Genomic DNA, 8,929 nt, shown 5'->3' with positions numbered 1-8,929 from the left:
TCCACCTACCCGAGGACTACACCTCCACCTGGCAGAGGTCCCCCCTGCACCAGCCAGTGCCTGTCCCCCAGGGAACTCCACCTACCCGAGGACTACACCTCCACCTGGCAGAGGTCCCCCCTGCACCAGCCAGTGCCTGTCCCCCAGGGAACTCCACCTACCCGAGGCAGAGCGGACCATCTTAAAGGAAGTAACAAATTTGACTAAATTCAGTGCAGCAAACCGAATCTTGCTTCACAAAGCTGAACAACTCAACAAGTCTTCCTCAGATATATTGCTGGATGTTTCAGCTGAATTCAGTCAGAATTACTTCATGATGACTGGAGTTACAATCAGTTTTCTTTTAAGCCAGGGTGTCTCACTTGCCTTGCTTAAGCTTTATGTTGGAAAAGTGTGTTGGTGTGTTCTTATTTTGCCAAAACAATATATTTACTTCTTCTCTTGTCTTTCATTTTTAGTGCAGGGGTCAGTTCTGCTGTCATTACTGGCTTCCTTTCTTCAGTCTCACCTTATCAGATTTAGGTACAACTTTCACAAACAATGAATTGCAGAAATATGTATTTCGGTTTACATTCTCGTTGTCTTTCAATTTGTATCATTATTTGATTGTAGCATTGTAACATAATACCCAGATGTTTGACATGTAATCTGAAAGAATGAAATAATTCACTGTATTATGCAGGGTGTTCTCTCCTCATCACTTCCGGCTCCATGCTTGCCACACTCACGGAGGGACAGAGGTCACCGTGGTGTGAGGTCGTCAGCCTGCTGAAGTTTGCCTTCATCACGTCATCTATTGGGAGCATAGGTACTGTACACCTCCTTATTCAGAGACAACTTGTTCTCTATACAAACCATGGACACCCTGGTGACAGCATACCTTAGTCCCCCCAACCTCAGAGTTTGTTCAACAGTTTTCCAGTTAAAAACAAAAACTAAGGTGGCAGTTTTTCCTCTTTGAAAAATTCTGGATGTGCATGAGGCCTGCCCAGCTGCTTGGGCTAAGCTGACTGGTCAAAGAGTCATTCAGAGTCCACACACGTTCATGGAAATTCTCAGAAATTTGGCCTGACATGTTGTGGCCCCAGTTAGACCAAAATTCAGATCTGGAATCTGTTGTGCACCAAAACTACAAAATAGCAGACATAATACGACAATAAGAATATTATTAATATAGTTTATGTATCCTTGGTTTTGTGTCAGCGTTAACAGAATTTTAAGCTTGTTGGGTTACAAGCTGCAGTGGCTGACGCTGTATAAATGGTTTCCTTTAAAAAACTTTCGATGTTCAAAAGAAAATTTTTGCTTTTTGTTGTCATTCTCTTTTTTCCTGAATTAAATAGTGATTTGGCCTTCAAATTTGTGATGTAACACTTCCAGCAGGCCTGCAACTGTTACAGACTTACGTGTCACATCTTCCTGCCTTTCCTTGGACACAAGCTGAAAGTCAGTCAGGGAGAACAGTAGCAATGAGCATTAGAAAGTAATTACAGGCTAACTGCTAATTGTTAATACGGCAAGACTTGTGTTGTTGTCGCATATCTCTAAATAGTAAATTAATTTTGCTCCACTGTTATATGCTAATTTTCTGTAATAAGCTCTGTAATGTGCTATTAACTATAAAACTGAACTGTGCAATAACTAAAACTAAATCCAGTCTAATCCTCCCCACCCTTCTATATACAGCCATGGAAGAAAAGTAGCCAAAAGCATGAACAAATACTTTCCCTGATACAATCTACTATCCCATGGTGCACTTGCATGAAATTGTACACAGGGAGAGCAGCAGCAAATTCCTCACTACCTGAGCTCCAAGGGGAGCAAATGAGTTGTCATACAGTTTGAGTATAAGTAGACCAGAGTAATGAGTAGTGGTAAACACTTCAAATTAAATCAGAGAGCATACAGAAGGCAAATCAGAGAAAGATCAGGTAAGATACCATGTGTGACATTTCTCTTTGGCCCATGTATTCACATGATAGTTTGGCCAGGGAGAGCAGCAGAAAGCCGTGAAAATAACCAACTAAGGAATCCTCCATGCGTTTCCATATCCTGGAAGAGGATAGGATAAAAAGGATAAACCTGGGAACACTTTGCAACAGATTAAATGGAGCTCTTTGTCACGCCCATGGACTCTTGTTTTTAGTTTCATGTTTTAGGTCACGTTTTTGGTTCTTAGTCCATGTTTAGTTTTTAGTTTTACCATGTTTTAGTTTCCCTTCACTTACCAGTTCATTAGTTTCACTCACTTCACCTGTGTTTTTTCCCTCAGCTGCACTCACTCTCCAATCACTCTCACTCCCTATTTAGTCTCCTGTCTCCCCTGTCTTGTCGCCGGATCTTTGTTTGTCACCCATGCCATGATACCCGTTTAACAACCCGATTTGGTTGCTATGCGCTGACCTTATCGGCACCAAGTCTGTGTAGCTCTCAATTTTTCTCATCGTTTATATGATTATTTGTCATTTTTCATTTTTTGTTTCTATCTAAACATTTTTAGTTAGTTTTTATTGATCTGGTTTTTTGTTTTAATTAATTTTTTTGACAATGTGCACTACTACTAAAGCAGTGTACACAAGAGAAGAACTGTTGGCACTGTCAAGGATTGGACGCGGAATTAAACATCCAATTCCGACCAAGCTTAAAAAGCTGTACCGTCTTTGGAGTACAGTAATTAGTCGATTAATTTTCTTGACCTTACCATCACCAAAGATGAGGAAGGTGCATTACACACCTCAGTGTACCGGAAGCCAACCGACAGAAACACCATTCTACATGGCAGAAGTTTTCATCCTAAGTGGCTGAAAGACAATGTACCTTATGGACAGTTCCAACGGATTAGAAGGATCTGTGATCAAGACCAGGATTTTGAAAACAAATCTGATGAAATGCGGACAAGATTTGTAGAACGAGGTTACAATGACTCTACCCTCCAAAAGGCATACAGTAGAGCAAGACACACAGACAGAACCTCACTGCTTAAAAGAAATACTGATAAAGAGACCAAAGAGACCAGTTTTTGTCACGAGGTACAGCACAGAGGCTGAGCAAATTGAAAAAATCATTCAGAAGAACTGGGGCATTATAGAAAGTGATGATCAATTAAGCCAGATTTTCCCTGAGCCCCCCCTGGTGAGTTTCAGAAGATGCCCAACGCTGCAAGACAAATTGGTGCATAGCTATCTCGAACCAGACACCAAGCAAACATGGTTGAACAACAGGCCCAAAGGTTGCTATAAGTGTCATCACTGTAACCACTGTACCAATGTAGTGCAAACTAAGACTTTCCAAGATGTGATCCAACAAAGACATTTCACAATTAACCACTTCATCAATTGTAAAAGCACCTTCATCATCAACAGATTGGAGTGTCCTGTGTGCAAAGTGTTCTATGTGGGCAGAACCAAACGACGCCTGCAAGACAGACTTGCCGAACACAAATATGCCATCCGCACAGGTAACATCAATTACCCAATGGCGAGACACTACACAGAGTGCCATAATAATGACCCATCCACGCTACAGGCCTGTGGAATAGATCACATCCCACTCTCATTAAGAAAAGGTGATCGACAGAGAAACGTTTTGGATATACAAATTGCAAGCTACAAAATATCCAGGTCTGAATGAGGACCTGGATTTCAGAGTATTCCTTTGATTGACCCTTGTTTTTTCTTTCTTTTTTCTTTTTTTTTTTTTTCTTTTTTTCTGTTTGTTTTTTTCTGTCTGTTACTCTACTATTGGCAGAAGATTCAAGCTCTCTTTGACCCACCTTGTTTACCTTATTGCTTTTTTAGGATTTATAATCTAGAAAGAATACTATAATGTTGACACTTTATGCAAGTGCTGGTATGTTCTGACATTCCATTGTTTTCTCTGAGAAATTGACTCATCATGTCTTGTTGTCTTAGTATGGGATAAGAACACCTGCTGGACACTTAATGTAATGACAGCTTGTCACCGGATCTTTGCGATGTGTAAGCTTCTGATTGGTTGTTTATTATTTTAAAAGCATCTGTTTCAGAATGACCACTGTTTGACTCCCTGAAGAAGGCATGACTGCCGAAACGCGTTGGGGTCTTTTAAATGTCTAGTATGACCAAGCCATCACAATAAAGGCTTTTTAACTTTCTCTATAGGAGAGTGCCTTGGATTTCCTTCAGTTTCTGCTTTCAGTTGGTTTCCGTGCATTCTATGCGCCCAGAGAGTTCCCATACACAGTCGTCATCGTTGTTTATATTCCACCGAGGGCCGCACCTACAACGGCGTGTGACGTCATCCATGACGCCGTTGCTAGGATACAGACCCAGCATCCTGAGGCATTCATTGCAATCACAGGAGATTTCAACCACGTCTCTCTATCCTCCTGCCTGACTGGCTTTGTACAGTATGTGGAGAAAGGACATTAGATCTGTTCTATGCTAACGTGAAGGAGGCTTACAGGGCAGTGTCTCTTCCACCACTGGGTAGATCTGATCACAGCATGGTCTATCTACAACCCACATACAGACCATGTGTACAAAGACTTCCTGTTACTACCAGATCTTTCAGGAAGTGGTCACCAGAGGCGAGTGATGCATTGAGAGACTGCTTTGATTTCACAGACTGGGCTGTACTGCTGGAGGAAGATGAAATGGACATTGACATGGACAGGAGGGTCAGCACCATCACAGACTACATTAACTTCTGTAGGGACACTGTGATTCCAGTCAGGACTGTAAGGTGCTATCCAAATAACAAACCATGGATCACTAGTGACATCAAAGACCTCCTGAACCAGAAAAAGAGGGCGTTCCAGAATGGGGATAGAGAAAGGCGGAGGAGTGTACAACAGGAGCTTAAAAAGACATTACGTCGAGCTAAGGTGGAGTACAAGAAAAAGGTGGAGAGACAGCTGGAGAACAATAACACCAAGGAGGTGTGGAGGGGCATGAGGACCATCACTGGATACAGACTGAAGAACTCTCAGTGTGTAGAAGGTGATGTGGACAGAGCCAATACTTTCAACCATTATTACAACAGGTTTGACAGTGTGGCTTTTCCCTCCTCTGCTGCTGCTCCCTCCACCCCCACCACTACAGCTGCTTCCTCTATACTGCTTCCACTGCCCTGCTGTACTTCCACCTCAATGGCAACCTGCATCGCCAAGCCTCCTCCTCCGCCTGAATGCACCTCTACCTCTGCTGTCACCAACAAGGTTCTTCTGTCCAGCTGTACCTCCACCTCTGCAGCAACTTCCACCACCAGGCATCCAGAGCCCAGCTGCACCTCCACCTCTGCGGCAGCTTTCATTGCCAGGCCTTCTGAACCCAGCCACACCTCCACCTCTGCAGCAACTCCCACCACTAGCCCTCCTCTGTCCAGCTGCACCCCCACCCCCATCTCTATGGTTGATAGCAACATCACTCCTGTCGCCATCCCTCCGCTACAACCTCTGTGTCTAACTATAGAGGAGGTTGGAGCTGAGCTCAGGAGACTTAAGTCAGGGAGGGCTTCAGGCCCAGATGGAGTCTGTCCAAGGCTTCTGAGGGACTGTGCTGGTCAACTAGCAGTCCCTCTTCAGAGGCTCTTCAATATGAGCCTTCAGATGGAAAAAGTCCCGGTGCTGTGGAAACCTTCTTGTCTCATACCGGTGCCCAAATTAGGGCAACCGGTGGAGCTGAATGACTACAGACCGGTGGCTTTGACATCTCATATCATGAAGACCTTGGAGAGACTCCTTGTTCGTCGCATGAGATTGCAGGTTGCTGAGGCTCTTGATCCCCTCCAGTTTGCCTACCAGAAACACATAGGAGTGGAAGACGCGATTCTGTACATGTTGCATCGGGCATATGCTTATCTGGATGTGCCTGGTTCATATGTGAGAATCATGTTCTTTGACTTCTCCAGTGCCTTCAACACCATACGGCCTCCCATACTGAAAGACAAGCTGCTCGGTATGGGTGTGGCCCCCTCCCTGACATCATGGATTATAGACTATTTGTCTGCCAGACCACAGTATGTCAGTTTGGGGAAATGTGTTTCTGGAACACTGGAATGCAGTACTGGGGCTCCGCAGGGTACTGTTTTGGCTCCTTTTCTTTTCAACCTGTACACATCAGACTTCAGGTACAACTCAGAGTCCTGCCACATACAGAAGTATTCTGATGATACGGCTGTTGTGGCATGTGTGCGCGGTGGACAGGAGAAGGAGTACAGGGACCTTGTGGAGGCCTTTACTGACTGGAGCAAAAAGAACTGTTTGCTCCTGAACACCACCAAGACCAAAGAGCTGGTGGTGGACTTCAGGAGATCTAAAACCCCATACCAGTCAGTCTGCATTGATGGAGGGGAGATAGAGACTGTTCAGTCTTGCAAATACCTGGGGGTGGTGCTGGATAATAAACTGGAGTGGTCTGCCAACAAAGACGCAGTGTACAGGAGGGGCCAGAGCCGTCTCTTTTTCCTGAGACGGCTCAGGTCCTTCAGTGTCTGCAGTGATATGATGTGCATGTTTTATCACACTATCATTGAGAGTGCACTGTTCTATGCTGCTGTCTGCTGGGGGAGTTGCTCTACAGACACAAACTGTAGGTGCCTGGACAAACTGGTGAAAAAGGCTGGTTCTGTTGTAGGCAGGGAGCTGGACCCTCTCGGTGCTGTGGTGGAGAAACAGATGAGGAGGAAGTTAGATTCTGTGATGGAGAATAATAAACATCCTCTCCACAGCATCCTGACAGGACAGAGGAGCAGCTGCAGTGAGAGGCTGCAGGACTGAGAGCTTCAGGAGGGCCTTTGTTCCCACAGGCTTTATAACAGTGACTGCTGAGTTCTTCTCAAATTGATTGATTGATTTTTATTTATTTGTTTATTTTGCCATTTAGTAATTTATTATTATTTAGTTAGTAGTAGTATTATTATTGTTGTTTTATTGTTGTTAATTCAATCATTGTAAATATTTTAAAAAAATGTTGAGCTACTTGACGAATTTGAATTTCCCTCATTGAGGGATAAATAAAGTATTTTTCTATTCTATTCTACACCATGTTCCTCAATTGTTCCATGTTCATCGTTTTCCAAAGTTAAGTATTTATTTATTTATTCCATGCCATGTCCTTTTGTTAGTTTAAGCTACGTTTTTGATTCCGGCTCAGCCGCGCTTTATGTTGATACTTTGTTTTTTGCTTTAATAAACCAAGCCTTTATTTTTTAAGTCCGCATCCGTGTCCTCCCTTCACCCTCAATTCACCATCCCTGACAGAAAGATCCGGCCAAAAAATGGACGCGTCGGATTTCTGGGATCTCTACGAAGAGTTATTTAGAAGTATTGAGCGGGGCTCCGCATCTGAGAGACTTTGGGTGGCTGGTAAGCTACTGGGGTTCCTGTCGGTGAGGCGGGGGCTCCAGGGGTGGCATGATAACCTGTAGGGCGCTTGGGATCATGCCAAGACTGTGCAACGCACTGCCTCACTGGCCGTTTTTGGCTTGGAGCCAGAACAGATAACTTTTTCAAACCCCTCCCTCCCACCCCCAGACATTGGGGATGTCTGGGATCCATCCCTTAAAGGGGGGGCTCCCTCCCCGCCGGATGTCCAGCCGCCTGCTGGACGGTCTCCGGCTCCGCCTCTTCCTGCCACGCCGTCAGAGGTCTGGGCGTCCGCCAGACCACCGCCTCCTTCTGCCTTAAGCCGGTACTACAGCCGCATGCCTGTTCTGCCACGTTTCTGGTCCCCCGCCTGACCGGCTTCGAGCCCCTCCCTCCCACCCTCAGACTTTTTAGGGGCGTCTGGGATCCACCCCTTGAGGGAGGGGCTCTGTCACGCCCATGGACTCTTGTTTTTAGTTTCATGTTTTAGGTCACGTTTTTGGTTCTTAGTCCATGTTTAGTTTTTAGTTTTGCCATGTTTTAGTTTCCCTTCACTTACCAGTTCATTAGTTTCACTCACTTCACCTGTGTTTTTTCCCTCTGCTGCACTCACTCTCCAATCACTCTCACTCCCTATTTAGTCTCCTGTCTCCCCTGTCTTGTCGCCGGATCTTTGTTTATCACCATGCCATGATACCCGTTTACACCATGTTCCTCGATTGTTCCATGTTCATCGTTTTCCAAAGTTAAGTATTTATTTATTTATTTATTCCATGCCATGTCCTTTTGTTAGTTTAAGCTACGTTTTTGATTCCGGCTCAGCCGCACTTTATGTTGATACTTTGTTTTTTGCTTTAATAAACCAAGCCTTTATTTTTTAAGTCCGCATCCGTGTCCTCCCTTCACCCTCAATTCACCATCCCTGACACTCTTCAAAAGATTGTTAACTTCTGCACAAACCAGCTAATGAGCCATCGTCCTAAATCAGGCGTGTTGAAGCAGGGAAACATCTAAAACCTGCAGGACAGCGGCGCTCGAGGACTGGGGTTTGACATCATTGCCTTAAATGATATTTCGGTACGATGGTGGCCTGACCACTCAGTGGTTTGGGCCCTAAGAGTTCATCTATTGCTCTTATGGAGCTGTAAGGTAAGTGCTCTGCTCGCCATTTGTCATTGATCACTGTTGCTTGCGCACCTGTGTCCCACAGTACAGTCACTGACCATTTGCACCAAAAGTGCATCTGACCATTTCATGCTTCCATATTAACTTAACCAGTCGTCCATCTTGTTTTGTTGAGAGATAACCGACCGTGCACATCTGTGGCAGCTTGTGTTTTATGGATTCTCGCTCAGCTAACTAACCCGACAGACTTGCACACTGTCTGTGTTTCTGCCAGTGTCTCTTCTGGTAGGAAACAGTACCCTGTAGATGAAAAAGCTGTGTATGCTTGGAGCTTTCCTTTGGCGCCCTCTTCCCTAAGAAAGTGGTGTCAGGGACAGGACTGCTGGTCCCGTGACAGCAGCCCCCCCGAGTTTTCCTGCACCTGACGTGGAGCTCTGCATCCCCTGGAGTCGTGGCCCT

This window comes from Odontesthes bonariensis, chromosome 4, assembly GCF_027942865.1.
Source record: "Odontesthes bonariensis isolate fOdoBon6 chromosome 4, fOdoBon6.hap1, whole genome shotgun sequence".
In the NCBI taxonomy this organism is placed as follows: domain Eukaryota; kingdom Metazoa; phylum Chordata; class Actinopteri; order Atheriniformes; family Atherinopsidae; genus Odontesthes; species Odontesthes bonariensis.
Note: the sequence above shows the minus strand (reverse complement) of the source record.